Genomic DNA, 12409 nt, shown 5'->3' with positions numbered 1-12409 from the left:
TTTAGAAATGCATATGAAGTTGCTGCAAATAATTAGCTTCATATACTAAAGTTAATTAACCCTCTCCATCTTACTCAAGTTGACATAAAGCCCTAACGGCAGTGCATTTGGAAAAAATTCCAGAATTTCACATTTAGGTATAAAACCGATTTTCTTGCATATCCACATTTAGAAATACATATGAAGTTGCTGCAAATAGTTAACTTCATATATTAAAGTTAATTAACCCTCTCCATCTTACTCAAGTTGACATAATGCCATAACGGCAGTGCATTTGGAAAATTCCACAATTTTACATTTAGGTATAAAACCGAATTTCTTGCATATGCACATTTAAAAATCCACATCGAATCGCTTCAAATCATCAGCTTCACATATTAGAGTTAATTAACCTTCTTCGTCTTACTAAGGTTGAAATAAAGCCAAAACGGCAGTGTATATACACATTTAGAAATCCACACCGAAATGTTTTAAATCAATAGCTTCTCATACTAAAGTTAATTAACCCTCATCATCTTACTCAAGTTGACAAAAAGCCATGACGGCAGTTCATTTGGAAAAAATACATAATTTTACATTTAGGTATAAAACCGATTTTCTTGCATATACACATTAAGAAATCCATATCAAGAATTGCCTTAAATCATAAGCTTAACATATTAAAGTTAATTAATTTTCTTCATCTTACAGAAGTTGGCATAAAACCAAAACGGCGGTGCATTTGGAAAAATTCCACAAATTTACATTTAGGTATAAAACCGATTTTCTTGCATATCCACATTTAGAAATACATATGAAGTTGCTTCAAATCATTAACTTCATATATTAAAGTTAATTAACCCTCTCCATCTTACTCAAGTTGACATAAAACCATAACGGCAGTGCATTTGGAAAAATACCATAATTTTACATATAGGTATAAAACTGATTTCTTTGCATATACATTTAGAAATCCACATCGAATTGCTTCAAATCATAAGCTTCACATATTAGAGTTAAGTTAATTGAACCAAAACTTCATCTTTACATATCGAAATTGTTTTAAATCATAAAAGTTAATTAACCATCTTACTCAAAACGGCATAATGCTGTAACGGCAGTGCATTTGGAAAAATTCCACAATTTTACATTTAGGTATAAAACCGATTTTCTTGCATATCCACATTTAGAAATATATCAATTTGCTTCAAATCATTAGCTTCACATATTAAAGTTAATTAACCTTCTTCATCTTACTCAAGTTGGCATAAAGCCATATCGGCAGTGCATTTGGAAAAAATTCCATAATTTTACATTTAGGTATAAAACCGATTTTTTTGCATATACACATTTAGAAATCCACAACGAATTGCCTTAAATCATAAGCTTAACATATTCAAGTTAATTAACCTTCACCATCTACCCCAAGTTGACATAAGACCATAACGGCAGTGCATTTGGAAAAAATTCCACAATTTTACTTGCTTATATACACATTTAGCAATCGATATTGAGTTGATTCAAATTATTTACTTCACATATTTAAGTTAATTAACCCTCTTCATCTTACTGAAGTTGACATAAAGCCACAACGGCAGTGCATTTGGAAAAATTCCATAATTTTACATTTAGGTATAAAACCGATTTTCTGCATTTAAACATTTAGCAACGCATATCCAGTTGAGTCAAATCAGTAGCTTCATATATTAAAGTTAATTTACCTTCTTCATCTTACAGAAGTTTGCATAAAACAAAAACGGCAGTGCATTTGTAAAAATTCCAGAATTTCACATTTAGGTATAAAACCGATTTTCTTGCATATCCACATTTAGAAATGCATATGAAGTTGCTTCAAATTATTAAAGTTCATTAACCCTCTCCATCTTACTCAAGTTGACATAAAGCCATAATGGCAGTGCATTTGGAAAAATTCCACAATTTCACATTTAGGTATAAAACCGATTTTCTTGCATATCCACATTTAGAAATACATATGAAGTTGCTTCAAATCATTAACTTCATATATTAAAGTTAATTAACTTTCTTCATTTTACCGAAACGGCAGTGCATTTGGAAATTTCCAGAATTTCACATTTAGGTATAAAACCGAATTTCTTGCATATACACATTTAGAAATCCATATCAAGTTGCTTCAAATCATTAGCTTCACATATTAGAGTTAATTAACCTTCTTCGTCTTACTAAGGTTGACAAAAAGCCAAAACGGCAGTGTATATACACATTTAGAAATCCACACCGAAATGTTTTAAATCAATAGCTTCTCATACTAAAGTTAATTAACCCTCATCATCTTACTCAAATTGACATAATGCTATAACGGCAGTGCATTTGGAAAAATCCAGAATTTTACATTTAGGTATAAAACCGACTTTCTTGCATGTACACATTTAGAAATCCATATCAATTTGCTTCAAATTATTAGCTTCATTTACGCCCAAACCAAAACCATTGCAATTTTATTATATTCGTTTTTAGTAGTGTAAACATAATAACCATTGTAAACAAGTTCTGTAGTTAAAATTAACGAAAAAAGTTGAAGAGTTAACTTTAGAGGGTGTACTTTATTTAGTACAGCGGGCACTTATCAGTTACTTCAAATCATTAAATTCACATATTAAAGTTAATAACGATTTTTGGCATATAGTACATTGCCATTTTATAACGGCAGCATGACAAAAACACACCTTTACATTTAGGTATAAAACCAGTTTATGTCCATTATTCCATTCGAAATCCATATCAAGTTACTTTAAATTAAACCGGAGGGATATTTGGTGTTTTCGCGACACTTCAGGTCTTCTCATTAGCAATATGTTTGTCTAAAATCATTTGGTCAAACTTATTTGTGCCCACTAAAGCATGTAGACTCCATGCGTTAGATATGCTCATATCAATCATGTATGTGAAGATAACCCACCACCATTTTTTACCATGAATACCAACGCGGTATAATGAGATAGAACCGTCCATTTCATCAACACCACCCATGCCCTTATTATAGTTTTGAAATAAGTGTGGTATATTCACATCCATTTTCAGCTTATTCTGCGAACACCAGCGTTTTACCTTACCCATAGATTCAATTTTATCAAAATTGGTTCCTGTTGTGCACACACTATTATCTTTCCACCTTACCACCATTAGTTCATTATTGGTATCGAACCTGTAGTCATATGCACCTCTATTTGACTTTCTTAAGTCTTTTACCGAACGTAAATAACAACTTTTAGTTCTATTTTCACGCATTGTTCCAGTTGCTTTGTACCCAGTTTGTTTAAATTCTCGCAGTAAATCACAATTTGTAAAAAAATTGTCGAAATAAATTGTATGTTCCTCAGGTTAAGCAGCCATTTTCAGCAACAGTGATTTGACAACTCTATGGAAAAGGTTCTTTTTACATTTAGCTCAAAGGGGTTTTCTTGCAATATACATCATTTAAGGCATAACAATTCAAACTTAAATGCCACCCAGTTTTTGTAACCAAATCTAATCTTACCTCTAATGAATTGTTTGGCGAAAATGGTGACCATAATATTTTATCATTTGAAAAAATCGATCGAAATTCCTCATGAAAAATGCCTTTTAAAAGCTTTCTTGCATATATCACACAGAAATCCATGAAGTTGCTTCAAATCATTTTATCATTAAAGTTAGATGCAAGGCTATCATCTTACTACAAGTTGACATAAAGCCAGAAACCGTTTTCGTGACATTTGGAAAATTGATACAACAATTTCCAAGATTTTCATATAACTCCAATTTTGGCTTCACGTGGTAGTTTTGAAATCCAGATAGCTTCAAATCATTAAACTGCGTATCATCACCGTTAATTAAAGTCATGCCTATTATTTTGGCCAGCATAAAACCATATTATGCTTGAAAATGTGCAATACCTTTCATTAAACATTTTTATAAAACCGATTCCACACATTTAGAGGTTTCCATATCAGGTTGTTCAAATAACGCAGTCTTTTAAGTTAATTAACTTTCTTCATTACTAACCGAAAAGGGTAAGATGGTGGGCATTTTTTCCACTTCCTGTGATTTTACATTTATATATAACGCCTTTTTTTGCATGCACATTTTAGCAATCCATATCAATTGCTTCAAATAAAATTCCATATTAAAGATACATTACCTTCATCTTAATCGTCATAAGAATAACTGCATTTGGTAAAATTTGAATTTTACAAATCATCTAAAACCGATTTTCTTCATTCGTTTACCTCATCAGGATCAAGTTTTTCAAATCATATAGTTTAACTCCTCCATTATAGCGTCCAAGGCTTCTCATTGCATAAAACGGTTATCATTTTAAATCTAAACATTTTTAATTTGAGCCTAAGGAAATATATTTTCATTTAAATATCACATGTGCCCATTTAGGTAAAAACCGACTTTCTTGTGTCACCAATGCTGCAAATATCAAGTTGTTTCAAATCGTTAAATTCACATATTAAAAAATTAATTAACCTTCTTCATCTTACTCAAGTTGACATAATGCCATAACTGCAGTGCATTTGGAAAAAATCCACAATTTTACATTAAGGTATAAAACCGATTTTCTTGCATGTACACATTTAGAAATCCATATCAAGTTGCCTCAAATCATTATGTTCACATATTAGAGTTTATTAACGCTAACCATCTTACTCAAGTTGACATAAAGCCATAACGGCAGTGCATTTGGAAAAAGTCCACAATTTTACATTTAGTTATAAAACCAATATTCTTGCATATACACATTTAGCAATCGATATTGAGTTTCTTCAAATCATTTCCTTCACTTATTTAAGTTAGTTAACATTCTTCATCTTACTGAAGTGGATATAAAACCATAACGGCAGTGCATTTGGAAAAAATTCCAGAATTTTACATTTAGGTATTAAACCGATTTTCTTGCATGTACACATTTAGAAATCCATAACAAGTTGCTTCAAATCATTAGATTAACATATTTAAGTTAAATAACCCTCATCATCTTACTCAAGTTGACATAAAGCCATAACTGCAGTGCATTTGGAAAAAGTCCACAATTTTACATTAAGGTATAAAACCGATTTTCTTGCATGTACACATTTAGAAATCCATATCAAACTGCTTTCTTCAAATCATTAGCTTAACATATAAAGTTAATTAACTTCCTTCATCTTACTAAAGTTGGAATAAAGTCATAACGGCAGTGCATTTGGAAAAAATTCCACAATTTTACATTTAGGTATAAAACTGATCTTCCTGCGTTCAAACATTTAACAATCCATATCGAGTTGCTTCAAATCATTAACTTTACATATTAAAGTTAATTAACTTCTTCATCTTACAGAAGTTGACATAAAGCCATAACGGCAGTGTATTTGGAAAAATTCCACAATTTTACATTCAGGTATAAAACCGATTTTCTTGCATATACACATTTAGAAATCCATACTAAGGTGCTTCAAATCATTAACTTCACATATTAAAGTTAATTAACTTTCTTCATCATACTAAATTTGACATAAAACCATAACGGCAGTGCATTTGGAGAAATTCCACAATTTTACATTGAGGTATAAATCCGATTTTCTTGCATACACACATTAAGAAATCCACACCGAATGGCCCTAAATCATTAGCTTCACATACTAAAGTTAATTAACCTTCTTCATCTTACTAAGGTTGACATAAAGCCAAAACGGCAGTGCGTTTGGAAAAATTCCATAATTTTACGTTTAGGTATAAAACCGACTTTCGTGCATGTACACATTTAGAAATCCATATCAAGTTGCTTCAAATCATTAAATTCACATATTCAAGCTAAATAACCCTCTTCATCTTACAGAAGGTTGCATAAAGCAAAATCAACAGTACATTTGGGAAAAGTCCACAATTTTACATTTAGGTATACAACCGATTTTCTTGCATATACACATTTGGAAATACATATCAAGTTGCTTCAAATCATTAGCTTTACATATTAAAGTTACTTAACTTTCTTCATCTTACTAAAGTTGACATAAAGCCAAAACGGCAGTGCATTTGGAAAAATTCCAGAATTTTACACTTAGTATAAAACCGATTTTCTGGCATGCACACATTTAGAAATCCATATCAAGTTGCTTCAAATCATTATCTTTACATATTAAAGTTACTTAACTTTCTTCATCTTACTAAAGTTGACATAAAACCATAACGGCAGTGCATTTGGAAAAATTCCACAATTTTACCTTTAGGTATAAAACCGATTTTCTTGCATATGCACATTTAAAATCCATAACGAAGTTGCTTCAAATCATTATCTTTCACATATTAAAGTTTATTAACCCTCACCTTCTTACTCAAGTTGACCTAAAGCCATAACGGCAGTGCGTTTGGAAAAATTCCAGAATTTTACATTTAGGTATAAACCGATTTTCTTGCATTCACACATTTAGAAATCCATATCAAGTTGCTTCAAATCATTAAATAACAATTAAAGTTAAATAACCCTCTTCATCTTACTCAAGTTGACATAAAACCATTACGGCAGTGCATCTGGAATAAGTCCACAATTTTACATTTTGGTACAAAACCGATTTTCTTGCTTATACACATTTCGAAATCCATATCAAGTTGCTTCAAATCATTAACTTCATATATTAAATTTAATTTACCTTCTTCGTTTTACAGAAGTTGGCATAAAGCCAAAACGGCAGTGCATTTGGAAAAATTCCACAATTTTACATTTAGGTATAAAACCGACTTTCTTGCATGAGCACATTTAGAAATCCATATCAAGTTGCTTTAAATCATTAGCGTCACATATTAAAGTTAATTAACCTTCTTCATCTTACTGAAATTGGCATAAAGCCAAAACGGCAGTGCATTTGGAAAAATTCAACAATTTTACATTTATGTATAAAACCGATTTTCTCCATTTTAACATTTAGCAATCCATATCCAGTTGATTCAAATCATTAGCTTTATATATTAAAGTTAATTTACCTTCTTCATCTTACTGAAGTTGGCATAAAGCCAAAACGGCAGTGCATTTGGAAAAATTCCTGAATTTTACATTTAGGTATAAAACCGATTTTCTTGCATGTACACATTTAGAAATCCATATCAAGTTGCTTCAAATCATTAGCTTCATATATTAAAGTTAATTAACCTTCTCCATCTTACTAAAGTTGACATAAAGCCAAAACGGCAGTGCATTTGGAAAAATTCCAGAATTTTACATTTAGGTATAAAACTGATTTTCTTGCATGTACACATTTAGAAACCATATCAAGTTGCTTCAAATCATTAGCTTAACATATTCAAGTTAATTAACCTTCTTCATCTTACAGAAGTTGGCATAAAACCAAAACGGCAGTGCATTTGGAAAAATTCCACTATTCTACATTTAGGTATAAAACTGATTTTCTTGCATATACACATTAGGAAATACATATGAAGTTCCTTCAAATCATTAACTTCACATATTAAAGTTAATTATCCCTTATTACCTTACTGAAGTTGGCTTAAAGCCAAAACGGCAGTGCATTTGGAAAAAATTCCAGAATTTTACATTAAGGTGTAAAACCGATTTTCTTTTACGTACACATTTAGAAATCCATATGAAGTTGCTTCAAATCATTAACTTAACATATTAAAGTTAATTAAACTTCTTCATCTTGCTGATGTTGGCATAAAGCCAAATCGGCAGTGCATTTGGAAAAATTCCATAATTTTACATTTAGGTATAAAACCGACTTTCTTGCATGTAACATTTAGCAATACATATCGAGTTGATTCAAATCATTAACGTCACGCATTAAAGTTATTTTACCTTCTTCATCTTACTAAAGTTGGCATAAAGCCAAAACGGCAGTGCGTTTGGAAAAATTCCATAATTTTACATTTAGGTATAAAACCGATTTTCCTGCATTTAAACATTTAGCAACCCATATCCAGTTGATTCAAATCATTAGCTTCATATATTAAAGTTAATTTACCTTCTTCATCTTACAGAAGTTTGCATAAAACAAAAACGGCAGTGCATTTGTAAAAATTCCAGAATTTTACATTTAGGTATAAAACCGATTTTCTTGCATATCCACATTTAGAAATACATATGAAGTTGCTTCAAATCATTAAATTCATATATTAAAGTTAATTAACCCTCTCCATCTTACTCAAATTGACATAAAGCCATTACGGCAGTGCATTTTGGAAAAATTCCATAATTTTACATTTAGGTATAAAACCGATTTTCTGGCATATACACATTTAGAAATCTATATCGAGTTGCTTCAAATCATTAACTTCATATATTAAAGTTAATTTACCTTCTTCATCTTACAGAAGTCGGCATAAAGCCAAAACAGCAGTGCATTTGGAAAAATTCCAGAATTTTACATTTAGGTATAAAACCGATTTTCTTGCATATACATACACATTAAGAAATCCACCACGATTTGCTTCAAATCATTAGTTAATTAACCTTCTTCATTTTACTCAAGTTGACATAAAGCCATAAAGGCAGTGCATTTGGAAAAATTCCATAATTTTACATTTAGGCATAAAACCGATTTTCTTGCATTTACACATTTAGAAATCCATGTCAAGTTGCTTCAAATAATTAGCTTCACATATTAAAGTTAATTAATCTTTTTCATCTTACTGAAGTTGACATAAAACCAAAACGGCAGTGCATTTGAAAAATTCCAGAATTTTAAATTTGGGTATAAAACCGATTTTCTTGCATATCCACATTTAGAAATACATATCAAGTTGCTTCAAATCATTAACTTCATATATTAAAGTTAATTTACCTTCTTCATCTTACAGAAGTTGGCATAAAGCCAAAACGGCAGTGCATTTGGAAATATTCCACAATTTTACATTAGGTATAAGACCGATTTTCTTGCATGTACGCATGTAGAAATCCAGATCAAGTTGCTTCAAATCATTAACTTCCCATATTAGAGTTTATTAACGCTAACCATCTTAGTCAAGTTGGGATAAGGCCATAACGGCAGTGCATCTGGTAAATGTCCACAATTTTACATTTAGGTATAAAACCGATTTTCTTTCATATAAACATTTAAAAATCCACAACCACATGCTTCAAATCAGTAGCTTCACACATTAAAATTAATTAACTCTCACCGTCTTACTAAAGTTGACATAAAACCAAACGGCAGTGCATTTGGAAATTTCCAGAATTTTACAGTTAGGTATAAAACCGATTTTCTTGCATGTACACATTTAGAGATCCATATCAAGTTGCTTCAAATCATTGGCTTAACATATTAAAGTTAAATAACCCTCACCATCTTACTCAAGTTGACATAAGACCATAACGGCAGTGCATTTGGAAAAAATTCCATTGTTTACATTTAGGTATAAAACCGACATTCTTGCATGTACAAATTTAGAAATCTATATCAAGTTGCTTCAAATCATTGGTTTAACAAATTAAAGTTAAATAAACCTCACCTCTTACTCAAGTTGACATAAAACCATAGCGGCAGTGCATTTAGAAAAAGTCCACAATTTTACGTTTAGGTATAAAACCGATTTTCTTGCATATGCACATTTAAAATCCACAACAAACTGCCTCAAATCATTAGCTTCACATATTAGAGTTAATTAATGCTAACCATCTTACTCAAGTTGACATAAAGCCATAACGGCAGTGCATCTGGAAAAATTCCACAATTTTACATTAAGGTATAAAACCGATTTTCTGGCGTTTAAACATTTAGAAATACATATAAATATTTGAAATCATTAACTTTATGTAAATCATTAATATCTCATTTACAATTGTAGGCACAAAGCCAAAAGTTAAAAATTCCATCTTTTTCGTTTAGGTATAAAATCAGTTGTCGGCACATTTAAAATAATATCAAAACGGCAATTAATTATCATTTGACATAAATTGCGGATCAAACTCAATAATTTTTCTAATATATTTGGAAAAATTGTATTCCACAATTTTAAATTAAGGTATATGTTAAGTAATAACGCGAAGGGTTCGGTTATAAAAATTGTACTCAGCTCTGGTTGCCCAGAGCTCCTTTATTTATAAAATTTTTTATCCTAATTTGTGTATGCACCACATGCAGAGTACATACACCAATCTTAATACTAATCTATTGTACATACCGAAGTATGTACACATATCTTAAACATAAGTGTTCTCAACGGCATACACACTATTTCTTATCTTTATTATCTTATTCCATAATTCGATTTGTGCCACCACTTGATTTCTGAACGAGTTGAACATCTCAACCTGGGATGACCGTGCGCGAAGCCCAAATTTACCAGACGTCCTTCGATAAACAAAGTAATAGTAAAACAAAATAATTACCATTGGATAGTGTATAACGATAGACTTGGAGTTTGATAATAATTTTCTCTTTGGCGTTGCATTCAAAAATGCGACGTCGATTTCACAATCGAAATTACCAATATTATAAACGATCGTATCGTCGGGCATGTGTTCAAAATGTGCGCCAGTAATAATGTCCTTGCAAACAGTTGTTGTTACGAAGATAATAGCTTCTTTGTATGCTTGCTCCATGGTGGTTACTTCATAGCCGCTTGCAAAGCAATGACATAATCTTTTTCAGTGAAAATAACGATTCCGCCGAAACAACGCAGAGGTTATACACAACTTTTGCCAATATCATATAACCAGCAACACAGCACACTTTGCCAGCAATCATCACATCGGTGGGCCGTTTTATACCATCAATTAACTACTCGCGATAACTAAAAGATTATAGAATGTACTCTTGGCCACCGAGTCGTTGACGTTGATGGCTGGCGCACCGAGACGTCTCTCCTTCACCAATTTATATAAATTGTGTACATCGGTTGTAGATTTTTCGTTCAAATCCTTGACGCCCTTCGGGTATTGTGGGCACTTTTCATGCACTGAGTTGGTCAATTTACCACCATTATCGAAAATCAAGTTCACAAGCTGACCATCTGAGAACAATAAGGTCAGTTCAATACTTCATAAGTATTCTTCATTCATCATCTTTTGAAGGGTAACACTGATCTAGTCTTCCTTTTCATCCTCCTCCCCGTGAACGCGATGATGTCGTGAGGCTGTTCAATAAGTATTTGTTGTGCAGCTGCTGAATCATTGAGTTCACTTGTTGAGTATTTTAAATATTTCAGTGAATTTGGTATTTGCTGCCTTTCAACCAAATATTGAACTAGATCGATGTGGACAATTCTATCCCACGCTGTCCAAGTCAACACAACCGGCACTCTTTTCAAAAAATACTCCAGAAATATTTTTTTTAAATATATTATATCTAAACATTTACAACATAGTAAAACTATAAGTAAATTTAACAAAATAAATATAAGGTTATTCTTTTTCTTCTTTTTTAGCTCGAGTCGACCGCATCTCTTTTTATTAATTATTTGAATATTTTTTTTTCAGTAGGAAAAGGGTAAACAATGTGCATCGCTCTTTACGATGTTCCATGGCTTATCCTTACGTCCACATTTGCAATCTTGGCATAAAATGACGTTTTCAATTCGTCCTTTCTTCCACTGCATTGGTGGAATATTTTGTTCTTTACAAAATACAACTGTACCACTTTCAATATTTTCAATAGAAACTTTGCATTTATTTCTTTTTCGTGGTTTATTATTTTTAAATTTTCTATCTTGAGAGATTAATCTTCCTTTTGTTTGTGAAGAAGAATCTCCTAAGTTTATATTTTCCTTTTCAAATTGAAAAGCTGCAGTAAATTTACTATCTGCATTAAATTTTAAATTATTACGAAAGCATTTCTCGTACTTTGTTTCTTTTTTAGTTTTATTAAAATATCTTTCAAGGGATTTTAATTTCCCAAACTTTTTTCGTTGATAATCTAATTTTTTATTTATATGTGTTACAACACCACAATGAGCTAATTTGGGGCTTATGTTGGGTTGACCGTATATCAACCACCCAAACACATTTTGTTCGGGTTTTTGAAATTTCTATTTTCAACAGTTTTTTTTTCTTTTTTATTAAAAAAAAATATTTTCCCCCCTTAAAAGTAATCCCCCCACCCGGGAAACATTAAATAAAGGGGTGGGCCAGTTTTTATATTTTTTTAATTTTTTTAATTTTTAAAGGTGGTTCCCGGGGGAAAATTTAACTAAAAATTTTTTGTACAACAAGGGTGTAAATTTGTTTCAAAATTATCTTTTTAAAAATTTTAAAATGAAGATTAACTTTTTTCTTTGGCTTTTTTGGTTTTGTTTTACCAACCCCTTAATGGTAAATAGTTTCCCCCTGTTTCCGGGGAAGGAATTTTTAATTTTTTTTTAGTTTTTTGGGGTTTAAAATGAACTTGAGCCCCACTATCAAAATAAAGCAGTCCCTTTATTTTTTCCCATCATGCCCTTTATCCAACAACCTTTTACAGGACATTTTTAGAATCAT

General features: G+C 31.2%; 1 pseudogene; it reads right to left on the bottom strand.

Moving 5' to 3' along the window:
* Positions 1 to 10135: 10135 nt before the first annotated feature.
* LOC126766942 (adenosylhomocysteinase-like) lies at positions 10136 to 10973 on the bottom strand (annotated as a pseudogene).
* Between the last annotated feature and the right edge of the window lie 1436 nt (positions 10974 to 12409).

The sequence above is a fragment of the Bactrocera neohumeralis genome, unplaced genomic scaffold (genome assembly GCF_024586455.1).
Source record: "Bactrocera neohumeralis isolate Rockhampton unplaced genomic scaffold, APGP_CSIRO_Bneo_wtdbg2-racon-allhic-juicebox.fasta_v2 ctg3179, whole genome shotgun sequence".
NCBI classification, from domain to species: domain Eukaryota; kingdom Metazoa; phylum Arthropoda; class Insecta; order Diptera; family Tephritidae; genus Bactrocera; species Bactrocera neohumeralis.
Note: the sequence above shows the minus strand (reverse complement) of the source record. Positions and strands in the feature narration are given on the sequence as shown.